We start from the raw sequence: 15,916 nt of genomic DNA on the forward strand, positions 1-15,916 counted from the left end.
CCTCTTGATCTTCTCTAAGGTCTTGGTCACTCCGGGATGACCCTCAATGAGGGAGCCATGGTAGTTGGAAATTACTTGTTGTCTCATTGTCTCTGTAGGGAGATACATTCGATCTTGATAGTAAGGTAATTCATCTTGGACCTTGAATGGATTTCCTCGATTAACCCATGTTAGCAGCTCTTCCCGAGTAACAATTTCTTTAACTTCTTTCTTCAGGTTCTCGAAATATGGTTCTTCATTGTGCAATAAACCCAGGACTCTTTCTCCGGCGATGACGTTCATGGGAGCAGAAGAGACAAACGCTTCCTCTCCATTACCAATTCGAGATAACGCATCAACCTTCCCATTCCGTACTCCAGGTCTAAACGTGATGATCTTTCACATGTTCTTGGTGGTTTCTGGAGAAAATCAGGATATCGTCAATATAGACCACAGCACATACATCCAGTAGATCCCTTAAGACATCATTCATAAAACATTGAAATGCTGCCGGAGCATTGCACAATCCGAAGGGCATCACTTGGTACTCAAACAGGCCATATTTGGTGCGAAAAGCAGTCTTCTATTCGTCACCCTCTTTTATTCGAATGAGATGGTACGCACCTCAAAGATCTAATTTTGTAAAGATCTGGGCGCCCTTGATTTGATCTAACAAATTTGAAATGAGGGGAATGGGGTACCGATTCTTGACTGTAATCTGGTTTAAGGCACGATAATCAATGCAAGTCCTGAGATCTCCTTCTTTTTTCGGTACAAAAAAAAGAGGAGAGGCAGCAGGGGACTTAGAAGGCCTAATGAAACCGTTTGCTAAATACTGATCTAGATACTTCTTCAGATGGGCATCCTCCAACTCTGTTAATGAATATATTCGATTACAAGGAAGTTGACCTCCTGGAAGTAAGTCAATCTGACAATCGTAGGGACGATGAGGAGGTAATACCTTAGCCAATTTCTCTTCAAAAACTTCTTGAAATTTCCTATAATCCGAGGGTAAACTTCCTATCAATCCAAGAGTTGTCAGTAGATACTCTCTCGATAACAATCTTCTTTAGGTCACCAACCATAGAACAGGAGTCTTCACATTCAGCAGCAAAAGTAAGGGATCTGGAGCGCCAATCTATAGTGGGATTGTGCTTCTCGAGCCAAGGCATACCTAGAATGATTTGAAATTGTGGAGCACTTATAAGGTCGAATGTTATCCTCTCTTTATGACTTTCCTGGCAAAGCATGATAAGGTCCCTCGTACATTGTGTGACTGGCCCAGAAGCTAAAGGAGTACCATCTACTGTAGATACATTGTCTGCTTCGGATTTGTCCACAAGGAAGAGATCTAACTTGCATGCCAGTTTAGAATCCATGTAGTTCCCTATGGCACCACAATCTATGTAGGCTTGTAAAGCATGCATCTTAGTGGGCTGTTCTGGACTAAATAAGATAATTGGAAAGACAAAGTGAGAGGTCATTACTCCCTGTTTCATGCTCGACAAGCTGACCTCTATACTTGCCGGGCACTGGAGTTTTCCGAAATCTGATTCGCTCTTTCCTGGTTGATGCTTCCAATAGGTTTTCTTGGAGGTTTCACAGGGCAATCTCTGAAGAAATGTCCAGGCTTGCCACAATAAAGGCACAATTGCTGTTGACGCCTCTTGTCCCTCTCAACCTGCGAAATGGGCCCCCTAACAACCTCTAACTGCATCGGTTCTGGGTGAGTATCCGGGCCAGCTCTTACTGGGTTTTCTTTTGGGCGCACAAAATAAGCCCGACTTTCGGAACGAGAACGATTCACTCTTCTATCTTGCAGTTGCTGGTCTAACTGGATAGTAAGGTCAATAAAGTCGGCAATACCCTCTGGCGGATTGACTACTTGAGCCAAGACATCCTTTAATTCACTTCGCAACCCTCTGTGAAACAAGGTTGTTCTTTTTTCATTGGGCCAATTGGATTCTGCTACTAGTCTATTGAAGGTTGCCACATAAGCCAACAATTCTTGGTTTCCCTGTCGGAGAGAGAGCAGCTCATTATCTAGGGCTTGACCCTGGGTATGTTGTGCAAATAATTTTTCCATTTCTTTCTGGAACTCTGATAGATTTCTCAAGATTGGGTCGTCTCTATTGACTAGGGGAATTGACCAATCCGCAGCATAACCCCCCAGCTAAGATAAAATAAAGGCCACCTTGGCCTGATCAGTGGGAAATACTCCTGGACGACAGAGGAAATGTAACCTACACTGATTCATAAACACAGCAAATTTCTTAGAATCCCCCAGAAAACGCTCAGGAGGAGCTAAGGGAATGCTTCCAGGAACAATTACTGGAGCCTGGGGTGTAGCGGGAACAGGGGCTGATGGATTTACTGCGGGTAAGGGAACTTGACCAGCCTGTGTTTGTAAAAGTTGGCGTGACAATTCATCTGTACGGTCCCTATTAACCACTAACTCCCTACGCAATGCACACGTTTCAGCACGTGCGGCATGAACCTCCGCCCTCAATTCTCCCAATAACTGAGCCAGCTGATCCACCTCAGGATTCTCCATGACGCTCAGGCAGATATTTTCAAAATGGCGTCTTCGCGTTCTGTAACGCTCACCTGTCAATCTGCGGGAACGCCAGAAGAACTCCCTGGAACTTCAGTAATCACAATCACTGTAGAAAGGATGACAAGATAACAACCCTCCTTAATAATGTTCCTACCCTGTTCTGAGAAAACTCTCCAGTACTGAAAATTGAATGATAACCAACATCAGGAAAACTCACCCTAAGTGCTTTTTTTGTGAGCCCTCCATCCTGCATTCATACAGGGGCGCATGTCCTGAAGAAAACAGTGTATGTCTAGATGCCAATAGAATTCTTATATAAAGGAATAAAGGACACTGGTGACAAGGGGAAAATAATGCCTATTTAGTCATAGTCATATATGAATGTAGCTGCGAGAAGACCTTAGTACTATCAAAAACTGGAGGGCAATAGTGGAAAATATAGATGACATGAGAGGTGTAGCGCCGTCCTATCGGGAACTGACTAAATAACTATCAGCAAAGTGTAATGCGGAATGATATGCAAAAGGATGTTCTACTAGCTACAACAGCTACCCAACTTGGCACATATTGGGCAGTGTGTCAACAACCTGACACAGCAAATGAGATTCAAACACTGGCACAAGGAACAACTATGTATAGTATGAACCAAAAATGCGAAAATGCACTATGACTAATCCGTTGCTAAAAACACTCGTAACAGAGAACAACTAGGCACTGGTACTTGCGTAAACACTGGCAGGAGAAACTTCGGACTGGAACTGAGAGCGCGGAAACAAGGGGACATCAAATAAGGAAGAAAACTACTGACTGTGGGCAGTGAAGGAGACTATGGGACAGGACGAGGAAATTCTGACTGGAAATATGAAGAGCGGGGAAACTCTGACTGGAATTCGACAGAGACCGCGGTGAGCGTCCGTACTGCAAGGCAGTCAGCAACGCGAAGCGCGAGTCTCCTCAGAAATTGAGTACTTATAACAGAGGTCGCAAAAGACTAGACCTACAGATTAGTTCCTGGATACACCACTAGGCGGCCATCTTGGAATCCCAATTTCCCATGACTTACTATATGGATCTGAATGGAAACAATACCTTCTCTCAAATGACAGAGTAATAATAATAATAACCTACAGAAACAGGGAACTCGTTGGGAAATCATGACACTGCCACTGAGGATCCGATCGTAGTATCACCGTCACTGGTTCAATGGATGGGGCATACAAGAGGGGAGATAGTGGGCAACCCTGACGCGTGCCTGAGAAAAGGGTAAAGGGGGCTGAAGTAAGGCCATTGGTGGTGGCTGTCGCTGCCGGGTCCATGTACAGAAGGCGAATCAGTCAAATCAGAGAAGTTGAGAGGCCGTAGTGAGCGAGCATGAGGAACATGAAGTCCCACTGGACCTTGTCAAAGGCCTTTTCTGCGTCAATTGTGAGGACAGAATCCTCCCGGTCGGTTTCCCCGGCGAGAACATGTTAAAGGCGGCGGACATTGTCCCCAGAGTGCTGTTTGCGTATGAAGCCTGTTTGGTCATCATGCACCAAGTGAGGCAGTACTGATTCTATTTTCTCTACCAGGCATTTCGCCAGGACCTTAGCATCTGAGTTGATCAGCTAGATGGGTTGGTATGACCCACATTTGTCTTCCGGCTTCCCCTTTTTATGGAAAGCCACTATGTTGGCGGTCATCATGGTATGGGGTAGTCGGCCAGTACTGAGTGACTCTGTGAACACCTCGTGGAGTCTCTGGGCGGTGTCATCAGCCATAAGTTTATAAAGATCGATCGAGATCCCGTCGGGGTCCGCTGCTTTACCTGAGATGAAGGCGTGAATCGCCCGTCCAATGTCAGCTTGCGTAATAGGGGTGCTACGCCACGTATTGAGCCTGGGTGATCTTGGGCAGTTGGATGGAGTTCAGGAATCCCTGCATCGCCTGATGGGGCAGGTTATTGGGTTTTGCGTATAGGTTTGCATAGAATTCTGTGAACCTTGCGTTGATGCCCACGTCGCCCACAACTGTGTTCCCCTCCCCATCGCAAATGGAGGTGATTGCCATGTTGCCTGCCTTTGTTTCAGTGCGAGCGCCATGAGGTGTAGGGGCCTATTGTTTTCCAGATAATGGGGGTCATTACAAGGTTGGAGGTAATGGAAAAACGATGCCGGCAAGGGATTACCGGCACCGCATAATGCTCCAGGCTATTCTGACTCAACAAGCTAGTATTAGCGCTGCCGCTGATATTGTGCTCCCCCCCCCATACCGGCATGCACGCGGACACGCAGCCCTTGGGCCTGCAAATAGTGGGATGGCGCTAACAGGAGGACATCACAAGTGAGGCGGATATGCAAATACCGGCATCATGAAGGCGGTAATGAGGCGTACCGGGATGCCGCTAATACCGGCATCGCGAACCACCCACAAACGGCTATGTGCAGTGTTCCCAACTGCCACAGGTGCACACAATCAGCACAGGTGTTGGCAATGGAGTCTGACCCAGCACAAAAAGAGCACAGCCACACCCCTCACCACACCAAAATGATTCCACTTGTAGTAGCAATACTGGGGCTGGAGGACATGCTTGCATTGCTACACCAGCAACAACAGGCACCACAGAGGAGACGCAGGAGGAGAAGGAGGGTGAGACAGGCCCAGCAAGCCCCACCAGTGCAGCCAGTGGTACCACACATGCAGCCCCCAATCCCTTGCATCAGTGCCAGTCCATTCAACCTAACCCCTGAGTAGATCGAGACCCTGTACCGTCTGGACCGGGACACCACCACCACCATTGTGGAAATGATACACGACAACATTGTCAGCCTGATTGAAATACGCACCGCCATTCCCCCCTCTACTGAAGGTAGTGTCTGTGCTCCACTTCCTGGCCACAGGCACCTACCAGCACACAGTGGGGCACATGCATGGCATTTCACAACCCTTATTTTCTCGCATGCTGAACCAAGCACTGGATGCCCTCCTGAAGCACACAAGGGACTGCATATCTCTACCACAGACTGCCCAGGAGATCTTTGACACTAAAGTTGGCTTCCATGCACTGGCAGGCATGCCAAATTGTATTGGTGCATTTGACTGCACCCATGTGCAATTGGTGGTCCTGCATGCAATGGAGATGGCGTACCGCAACCGTAAACTATATCACTCAATGTACAGATGGTATGTTACTCCAGCAAGATCATCACACATCGTTGTGCTCGATTTCCCGGATCAACTCATGACTCAATGGTCCTGCGGCACTCCACACTACATGGAACGACATGCAGGACGACATACCTGGCTGCTTGGTAAGTTGCATGACAGGCACATGGCAGTGAAATGGGGGGAGAGATGCACACACCACCATGGTGTCATCATTGTGGTCACAGCACAATGTCCACATCCCAAAACATTGTGCCCCAAAGCATCACAAACCGAACATGCCCACCAATTCCCATAGCAATGAACTAAGTGTAACGCTCACCTGACTCCCACGGAGGCGCTGGCCTGGTTCGCGCTGCTGTGACCTCTTCTAAGGTGATGCGCAAGGTTTGGAAGACGGACTGGACCGGGCCCCCAAATCTGGCTTGTCTGGCTCGCAGAATTATCCTTCTGTAGGTGAAAATAGGGGATTAACTGTCTGCAGGGTAATGCAATCAGCCTCCCACTTTCCCCTCTCACCCTCCTCAAAACCCTTCTGTGATTCCTCGTAGCGTCTCACCTTAGGGTCTGGAAGGACGAGCTCTCCATCCTGCTTCTGATGCAGGGGCGCGTTGGTATCCAGTTACCTCATTGGATTTTCGGATTGGTGAGAACCAAACTTGCTTGGCTTCCAGGTAAGTTTTTTGATAAGAGGTTCCCCTTGTGTCCATGCATTAATGTACTAATGCTAGTGTCTTTTTCCCCATTGGGGCCGGGGTACGGAATTCCGGGGAACAGGCACCGACCCGAGATGAGAGGTGAAATCCTTGTAGAAATCAGGTAAGTCTTTAATGAGCTTTTTTTGGTAATGTCTTTTCATACGCTCATTAACGCTGATGTCTCTTTTTCCCCTTAGGGGCCGGGGTCAGGAAATGCCAGGATGCGGCACGGACCCGAAATGATGAGGGAATGAATCAACAGGTAAGTCTTAACAAGGAGATTTAGCTTTCCTTATTCCCTTCTCTCTCTCACCTTTTGTTCTGGTCTTTTTCTCCCTAGGCGCTGGGGCGTGTCTGCGAATCCGGATGATCGCTGCTGAACATGGAGGCGCCCTGTAAAGGTGAGTGGAATGCGGTGCTGCAGCAATCGACGCGATGAGCTTTTAAATAAGTCTTCCTTTTCAGGATTGTCGGCGAGATGTCTCCGGGATGCGGATTTAGCAGGTAAGGACTTTTCCTTCTTCTGTTCTCTTCTTCTCTTCCTTTGCAGGTGATCCAGGATGCTGGCAGGCGTGGCAGAAGTCAGGATGCAGGAGCAGACACGGTGAGCGTCCAGCTGCTAGATGCAGAACAACGCGAAGCACGTGTGGCTGTTCGGGTGGGGTTTAAATAGCCTTGGAAGAAGTTCCAGGTATGTATCCTTCATCCAATCAGGTATGTATCCTTCCCCGGCCACGCCCGGATGGCAAATTAGTCCCACAGGTAAAGTAGTTCCTTTCAGGCCTCAAGGAGGCCGGGATCCTGCAGCATGGTCTGCATCAGTTAAGTGCACCCAAGCACTTCCATAATGAGCCTGGCGCCTATGGCGCCAGGACTGATGTCTTTTATGAGCCTGGCGCCATAGGCGTCAGGACACTGTCCAAAGGGCCCCTATATGGGGTTGCTGGGTCCTTCCTTGGGGACTGGATGTCCGCTTTCTGGGACGCAGGGCTTGAACCGGCTCCCCGGGAGCGGGCATCATGACAGTAAGCTGCACACCTATCACAACATGGCAAACTTTAAAACACCCCACATCACGTGCACCACCCATCATCGGACCTCACCCTCCATAACACAATTCAGCAACATGCTGTGAGTATTCACAATGTAAATGTCTGCAGCAAATCACCACACAGGACAAGCATTCATACGAGTGCACAAAACAAAATGCTTTTCACAGGGTCACCACCACAGTAGTGCAGCATGTCACAATGGTGATAATCCGCACTGAATGCAAAATTATGCACAGACTACTGCCAACGCTGCCAGTAAGAAAATCATACATAACACTACACATATATATCACAAACACAGTGGTATGCACCCACAATGCATGAGCAACATCAAGGCAGTGTACCCCGTGTATCATATTGAAGATGCAATCCACACCATAAGACCATGGGACAGCACGCATTGAGGCAAGGAAAAATGTGTGCATACAACCAGGGACATGATATATGATAGTTTATTTATATAGCGCCTATACACAATGTGTTTCAAAGCGCTTCATGTGCATGTGACCAACAAATATCTGCAGGCATGTGTGATAAGTACAGCTGTCTATCCTGAATCGGCTAACACATACCTAATTATACTCCCATGCAGGTGATAGTGGTTATCCCTTGAAGCCGTGGCTCCTCACCCCTGTCCGAAACCAGCAGAACAGTCACGAGGAGGACTACAATCATTCCCATACCCATACCCGTGTGGTCATCGAGCAGGCCTTTGGCCTGTTGAAGGCACGTTTTTGCTGCCTTAGCCGGTTGGGTGGGGCACTCCTGTACAGCCATGAGAAGGTGGCTGAGATCATCATGGCATGTGTCATGCTGCACAACATGTGTATCCAACGGAACGTGCCCCTCCCCTCAGACAATGAACAGCAACCATCAGGTGAAGAAGAAGGGGATGAAGAAGATGTGGGCGCACATCATCGTGCTGCAGATGCACAGGAGGGACGTACTGTACGCCACTCTGTGATTGCACAATATTTCTGATGCCCAAGTGTGCAGAGGGTGCCATTAAAGTGTGACAGAGGGTACTGGGCGTGTGAGTACATGCACACTATGCACTGTAGACCAATAAATGACACATATGCAATGAGGAATGTCCACTAAAGTATTTTTTCTGCCACACAACGGGTGTATTAAACTGTTAAATTGTACAAAGTGCACATACCCTCCACCTCAAACAAACCATCTCTCCACTCCCTCTCCTCCCACAACTCCCCCACACACCCTCTCTCCCCTCATGCTCCCCCCACAACTCCCCCACACATGGTGTCCAAGCTAATGCAGCAGGTTACTGCGTCAATTGCCTTTATCAGGTTGCCCCATCTACTTCTGTCCACTTCCCATACCTAGTTGCCATGTCCATTCGCCACAAGGTGCGTGCAGAACTGCAAAGGGGGCTGGTCTGAGTTGAGCTACATGATGATGTGCCTGCTTGCTCCTGTCTCGGTGCAGAACTCTCTGCCTCCCTGGCATCTGCTATACGGCATTGGACCTGCCTCAGAGCAGGTACTGGCCTCAATTTCCTGTCTCAGGGACGCAGTGTTGTCCCGCTCCTCCTGCCTTGCCCGGGCACAGTCGGACACAAACTGCCTGACTAGGGTCGTCAGTTCCTCCTGGCGCTGCAGCGTATGTTCCATTTGCTGCACCCCATCCCGGACTCCAGTGGAGGTGGATGCTGCATGTGTGAAATTTGCAAACTCGTGTGGGTGCTCTGTGGGGCTCATGCTCCCTTGACCAGGCTCCCCTCCAGACTGGTCCTGTGTGCTATCATAGGTGGAGTACAATGGTGTGACCTGGGGTGATTCTGAGGGACTGGGTGTGACAGGTATGTCTGATGTGTCATCCTCCACAGGGGGACACACCTGGCCTTGGCTATGAGCATCCTCGTCCGTCTGGGGTGCCGTGGCTGCCACCTCCCCATCAGAGCTGTTTACAGCTGAGAGGGCCCCATCGGCCACTGTCTCCTATGCAGGCGACGCAGATGGTGTGGGGACTGTAGCTGTGGTGGTGGCCCTTAGCCGCACCAGTGACGTGGCCTCCTCTGGTATCTTCCCCTTCTGTGCCAGTCGTGGCTTGCCTGGCCCTTTCGATGTTGAAGGCCTGCTGCCTTCCTCCATGCCCCTGGCCTTCTTCCGGGGTGTTGTTGCCTGAGCGACTGAGTCCCGGGCCTCGCTGTCAGGATCTGAGCCTGTGGGGAACTGAGAGAGGGACGGCATCAGTGATGGTTCTACATGCATCATTCATACATTGGTATTATTGCTGTTCTACACATTAGAGGGGAATGGGTATTGGAGTTTTCCCAATCAGGTTGCTTGCTATATGGGTGGAGCATGCAGGCATCCGTCAGGGTCACCCATGTTTAAGGTGGTGTATGCTGTGTGACATGCATTTCTGTTGTGGACTGCGTGCAGCGTGACTAATGCCGTTTCCATGTTTGTGGGGTATGTGTCAGGAATGGCATTGGCATGCTGCATGCAAGTGGATGTGTCAGTGCTGAGGACGGCATCTAGGCAGGGATGTGTCCATGTGTCTGTATTGGCCCATGCATTGCCTCATGTCACGGTCAAATTGGTGTACTATCATCATACAATGCATTACAGTGTTTTCTTAGGGCACTCCCCTCCATCTGCCGATGATGTGGCGCCACGTTCCATCTCCCCAACACCTTCGATTGCCTCGATGCCAATGGTGCTGGCGCTGATTTCCTCTCACCGGCTTAGTTTGATAGGGGAACTAGGGCCACCACCCATAGCCAGGCCCTGGCTCCGGTTGGCCGACATTATGTTTCGGACTCCGAGGCGCAGGTCGTCCCATCTCTTGCGCACGTCCTTAATTATGCGGGGGGGGTTTGCCGACTGCACTCACTTTTTGGGCAACAAGTTGCCAGATCTTTTTTTTGTAACTGAGTTTCTCGATTGAGGTTGTTGGCAAAGACAACCTCAGCATTTTCTGCCAGTGTCTCAGCTAGCATTGTTAGCTCATCCTCCGTAAAGCGCTCTTTACGCTGCCTGGCTGAGCCTTTTTTTTTTACTTGTTTTGGCATGATGCTGGTGGTGGTTATATTTCTGCTCTCGCAACGTGGCTCCAAGTCCTGTGTAGTGAGGATGGCAATGGATTGTGTTTTTTCAAGATGGCTGCCGTGCCCTTTCCCGTTCTGGCGCGATGACGCTACTTCCGGTTCCTCTTATTTGCGCGCACTGCTATTAGCGGACACCGCTAATAGCGGTGCCCGCTAATGCCGGTCACGTTATTTAGGAATAGATGGCAGCGATAGTGCTATCAGCGCTTTCCATGATGCCGCTAAGGGTCATTTTTGGGACTTTTACGGCATGCCGGTACCGTCGATACCAGCATGCCACAACGCTCGTGCCCGCGTACTCGTAATAGCCCACTGTTAGCGGTCCCTTTGCTACACAAACACGGTATTTGCTCCATGCCGGTAAATACTGTTTTTTTACCTCGAACCTCGTAATGACCCCCAATATCTTTGGGACCAACTAGAAAAGGTTCTCTGTACTCTGGTGGTCGTGATATCTTTAATATCTGCTTGCAGGTTGCATATTTGTAGAAGGGTTTGGTGGTCTGGTGTTTTTTATGTTGTTTCTCTAGGGTCTCGAGAGCGGCTGTTAGTTGGTCTTCTGTGCTGCGCCACAGTTTGAGCTTATGTGCCCATCTAGAGATACATTGACCTCGCACAAAAGCCTTAAACGTGTCGCAGCAGAAGGCATTGTACGATGGGTTGATGTTTGTCTCCCAGAACATAAAAATGTCCCCCCTAATGTGTGGATAGGCGAGGGCTCTCAGATTTAGGCACCAGGCTGGAGAGCATCGGGGTGTATCTGGGAAGGTTAGTCTAATCCTGACGGGTGCGTGGTCAGAGATGGTAATGGGGAGTATTGAACGGTCATCGAGCAAGTGCAGTGCGGTATTCGGGGCCAACCGGTAGTCTCTTCTCGAGTAGCTCTGGTGGCTGTGAGAGTAAAAGGTACTGTCCCTATCAGTTGCATGTTTCATTATCCAGATATCTTTTAGCCCCCGGTCTGTGAGGAGGGAAGTGAGTGTGACTAACTTTTTTGGTCTACCCAAGTCTGTGGAGCGTGTAGTCTGCCTGTCCATGTCCGAGTCTAATGTTACATTTAGGTCACCGCCCACCAGTGTGAGATTGCCCATGTGGGGTGCGCATGCTGCAAAGGCGTGAGTAAAAAATGCTGGGGTGTCAGTCGTACATATTAATTAGTGTGATCAGGTGGTGATGTATCGTGCCCCGCATCAAGACGTATCTACCCTCCTTATCTGAAACCAGAGTCTGGACAATGTAGGGAACCCGCCTATGTACCAGAATAGATACTCCCTGTTTGCACCGATGTGGGGAGTCAGTGGCACCCCCTACCCGTCCCCTCACAAGCTTCTTGGATTCTATATTGTTGAGGTGAGTTTCTTGAAGAAACGGAATGTCCCCTTGGAGGTCCCTCAGATAATTTAGGACTTGCCTGCGTTTCATTGGGTGCCTCAGCCCCTGTACGTTCAGCGTTGTCAGTGTGAGTTTAGACATTGGCGTATGCATGTGGGCTGCTTATGTTGGATCTATGATACGTTGTGTGATACAGCAGCGCTGCGCGGTCTCACGGTTTTTAGATCTAATATCCAACACTATGGTAAACACTAACTCTTGAACACAAACAAAAACTGTAGGGAGTAACATCTCCCTTACAACATTATGTGTGGAAAAACCAAACCTAATACATGGCCGTAAAGCCAATGCATGGACCCATTGGCACTCATTCCCATGTATAGTAGTGGTCCCTCTGCGTAGGGCTTGAGCAGTTGCAACATTGCCACGGTGCCCGGCCCATTTGGTGGTGTCCGTCGTAGCAGTGTTCAGATCAAAGGTCGGGCCAGGAGACATACCCCGGTTTTGGTCGACGACGGTGTAGAAATTGTAGTTGTCATCTGAACAATGTTCATGGGGGTTCGACTGCCGTTAGGTCGCTGAAGTTGCGCAGGCCCGCTGACAAACTCGTGGCTGACATTTTGCAGTTCTCCTCCCCGGAAGTGGTTATTGGTGGCAGCAGTTCTGAGATACTCTGCGAGTCATCTGTTGTCCTCAGGGAGAACTCACGGGTGTAAAAAACTACTCTCAGGCTTGAAGGCACAGTGGATGGTTTCTGCTGTAGCTGTGCATGCCGTGATTCGGGTGCGACATATGTGGAGATTCACGTTGTGGGTTCTTTTTGTCCATGGTCTGGACCCCTGCGGCCTCTCCCAGATCTTTGTCTTCTGTTCCTTCTACGTCGTAGCCGGAATTCCGATGAGGTTGTCAGCTGCAAAGTCGATGGCCTATGGTCTGCCTCTCGTGGGTATTCTGTCGTGACCAGATTTTGGCGTTACAAGAACCGTCAAGCGTCCTCCAGGTCCTCGAAAGAGTGCCATTGGCAATCGATTTGGACACACCACACTGCTGTAAATTTCAAGTAATGGTGCAATTCTTGACCTCTCAGCGCCTCAAAGAGGGGGTTAAAGCCCTTCCTATGGTGGGAGACCTCTGCCAAATAGTCGTTAAATAGTCTGATGGGTACCCCCTCAATGTTCACTTGACCAACCGCTCTGTATGCCTTCAGGATCAGGATCTTGTGTTGGAAGTTTAGGAGTCTGAGTGTGATAGGCCTCGGGCGCTCACCTGCCGCTGGCTTTGGGATCGGTACACAATGAATCTTTTCTATTGTGAGATCCCTGGGGTTTTCTATGTGGTGAACATCTTGCAGAAATTATACATAAATGACTCTAGATCGGGTCCTTCTGCGTTCTCAGGGAGTACGACCATCCTGATATTGTTCCGTCTGGACCTATTTTCCTGATCCTCCATCTTGGCGCCCAGACGCTGGGCCTCTCTGATGACTCCGTCCAGTTCAGACACTGTTGAGTCTTGATTGTCCTCCAGCGAGCTGATATGCTGCTCATTATGCGTCGTTCTCTCTGCCTGGATATTAAGTCTCGCCTTGACATCCTGGAGGTCTACCTTTATATGTTGGAATGTGGTATTGGTCTCCTAGGTGCGTTGGCCGATGAGTTTCATTTCTGCCACGATGACTTGAACCTGCTCAGGAATGTGCATTTCCGTCTTGTGTCGCGAGGAGCATGTGGGTGTGGGTTCAGCAATATCCGTGGCGCTTAGCGATGCTAGGTGCGCGTCGGTTTGCTCTTCCAACATATCCCACTCTGCAGTGCTTGAAGTTGGTTGTGTGTGTGTGCCACAAATCCAGTATGGGTTCAGAATCTGTGGTTTCACCAGGTCCTGGATGGGTAAATGAGCAAGCTCCCCTGTTTCCGCTGCTAAGGCCGAATTGGGGACACAAGTCTCCCTCTAGCTTCGGGGCCACAAGGCGAGGGGCCTTTAGTATTCACCATTTGCAGGTCCACGTGGAGGGGCAGTGCGGCAGCCCGGTTACGTCTGTAGGTGCTTCCTGTAATTCTGTTTAACTGGTGTGTGCTAGGCAAGGGCCGTTTGGCCACAACCCACTGTTGGCGGTCTCCTTATCTGGTGTCGTAGTAGCGGTGCGGTTCGGGCTAGAGGTCTCAGCTGTGTGATGATGGTTGGGTGTACCAATGTCACGTTGTAAGGGTCTGAATGTTCGATCTAGGTGGGGAAGCTGCCCTCGGAGGCCCGCCAGTTGCAGCAAGAGGATCCCTTAGTCTTTACTGAGAGGGAAGATGGGCGCTCCTCACATGAAGACCAGTCTGCCGTCAGGGCCTGTGGAATGTTGCGGTGCAGGGCACATCCGGAGGGCGAGGGGCTGCTGGTACCGGCCCCTGCACCAGCGTCCCGTGTTAGTCCAGAGAGTCCCCTCCGAATGGATCCTAGGTGTTCTGACGGCCCAGATTGTCTTCACGTTGCAGGCCTTGGTCTCCTGTTGACAGCGCAGTCTGTTGGCAGAGTTAGTCCTGGATCTGGTGATCCGGCCAGGGCAGGGACTGCCCCCAAGAGCATTGATTATGGTGGGGGGGTGGAAACCGCAGGACACTGTCCAAGGAAGAGAGCTCTGCCCATGGCTAACCCACCACCCGGGTCCGTAGTTCATTTCCTTGTCAGGCACTCACGAGGTCTGGAGGGTCCAAGATGCTGGGTATGCTGGTAGCGTCCCCTGGGAGCAGAGAGTGTAACCAGCAGAGCAAATTGGGGAGACCTGGCATGCAGGGTCTTAGTATGTTATTATGTCCTTTCTGCCCCGGCTACCACACAGCACCGGCTCACCGGGAGTAGGTGAGCGGCAGGATCCTTCCAGCTGGGTTGGCACTGTCAAAGGGTGTCTGGCTGCGTCAGGCCCGCCGAGGCGCACCCCGTCAGGCGTGCTGCAGGGAGGGTAGGCGGGCGGTGATGCTCAGACGTCTTGCAAGAGGTCCTTTCACCAAGGCGGGCAGCGCCGACAGGTCCAGGGTCGAGGAGGGTGTCTGTCCACCAGGCTCTGGCGCAGGGACACCCCTCCCCCCCAGGAGGTCAGTGCAGCAAGGGCGGCTCCGTGCAGCCCCTGAGTGGCACAGGCCTGGTTGGGAGCCTGGGCACAGCAAAGGTGGCCCCTCAGGCATAGGGGTGCTCCCCCGACCCTGGCCAGCAACAGCCCGGCTCTCCCACCGAGCACCAACCCACAACCAGGGCCGCTCCTCAAGTTTGGTGGAACAGCTCCCTCCAGGAAGGGGTGTGCTGAGGGCACAGTGTCCGAGGCTTCATACGTGGGCGTTACACCCTAGGGCAAAGTGTTGTCACATCAGTGTCTCTGGGCAGGGGCCACATGCGATGCGGGTCCCGGAGCTACAGACAGGAGCGGTGGTCCCAAAGCCAAGGTTCCCCCAGGCAGGCTCCCACAGGGTCGTGCACTCAGTGAAAGTGACGGGAGCAGGGCAGAGTATCCGTACCGCAGCCGGAGCCAGCCACCTCGTGGGACCAATGTAAGCGTTTTTGTGCTGGCCTCAGCTCACAGTCCACATCCGTCGATCCGCAGGCGCAGGTCGGAGTCACACCATGAGGGCCGCAGTGTTTGCATTACAGTGGTTGGAGGCGCTCCTCTATTGCCCCAGGGACCATCAGTCCTCTGCTAATGCGGCCAGAAATTACACAGTGTGCAGGAGCACTTTGGCTGCTCGCCTGCGCATATTCTGCCACTTCACGGGTTTAGGAGTGGGCGAAACGCATGGCGCGATGGCGGGCTCGCACAGAGCTTCAGCAACCCGCAGCCATCTTCACTCGGGCTCTTGAGTTCCCCCCCTTACCCTCACTACTTTAAATGGCTGGTGGCAGTGGTTTAATTTTCCTACCATTATGCATTTCTACAGCAGGCTGAATCCTCCGCTGTAGTATAGCACGCATGGGTTACCATTCTGTCAAAATGGCCCGGTCTTCTTTTTTTGCCTTTTCTTGTTTGTGAGGTCTTTCTTGGGTTTTACTCTGCGTGCCAAGCCAGGTTTAAGCCCTTTGTTTGTTTTGCCTTTGGTGGGCT

This window comes from Ambystoma mexicanum, chromosome 6p, assembly GCF_040938575.1.
Source record: "Ambystoma mexicanum isolate Mex_15411 chromosome 6p, UKY_AmexF1_1, whole genome shotgun sequence".
NCBI lineage: Eukaryota > Metazoa > Chordata > Amphibia > Caudata > Ambystomatidae > Ambystoma > Ambystoma mexicanum.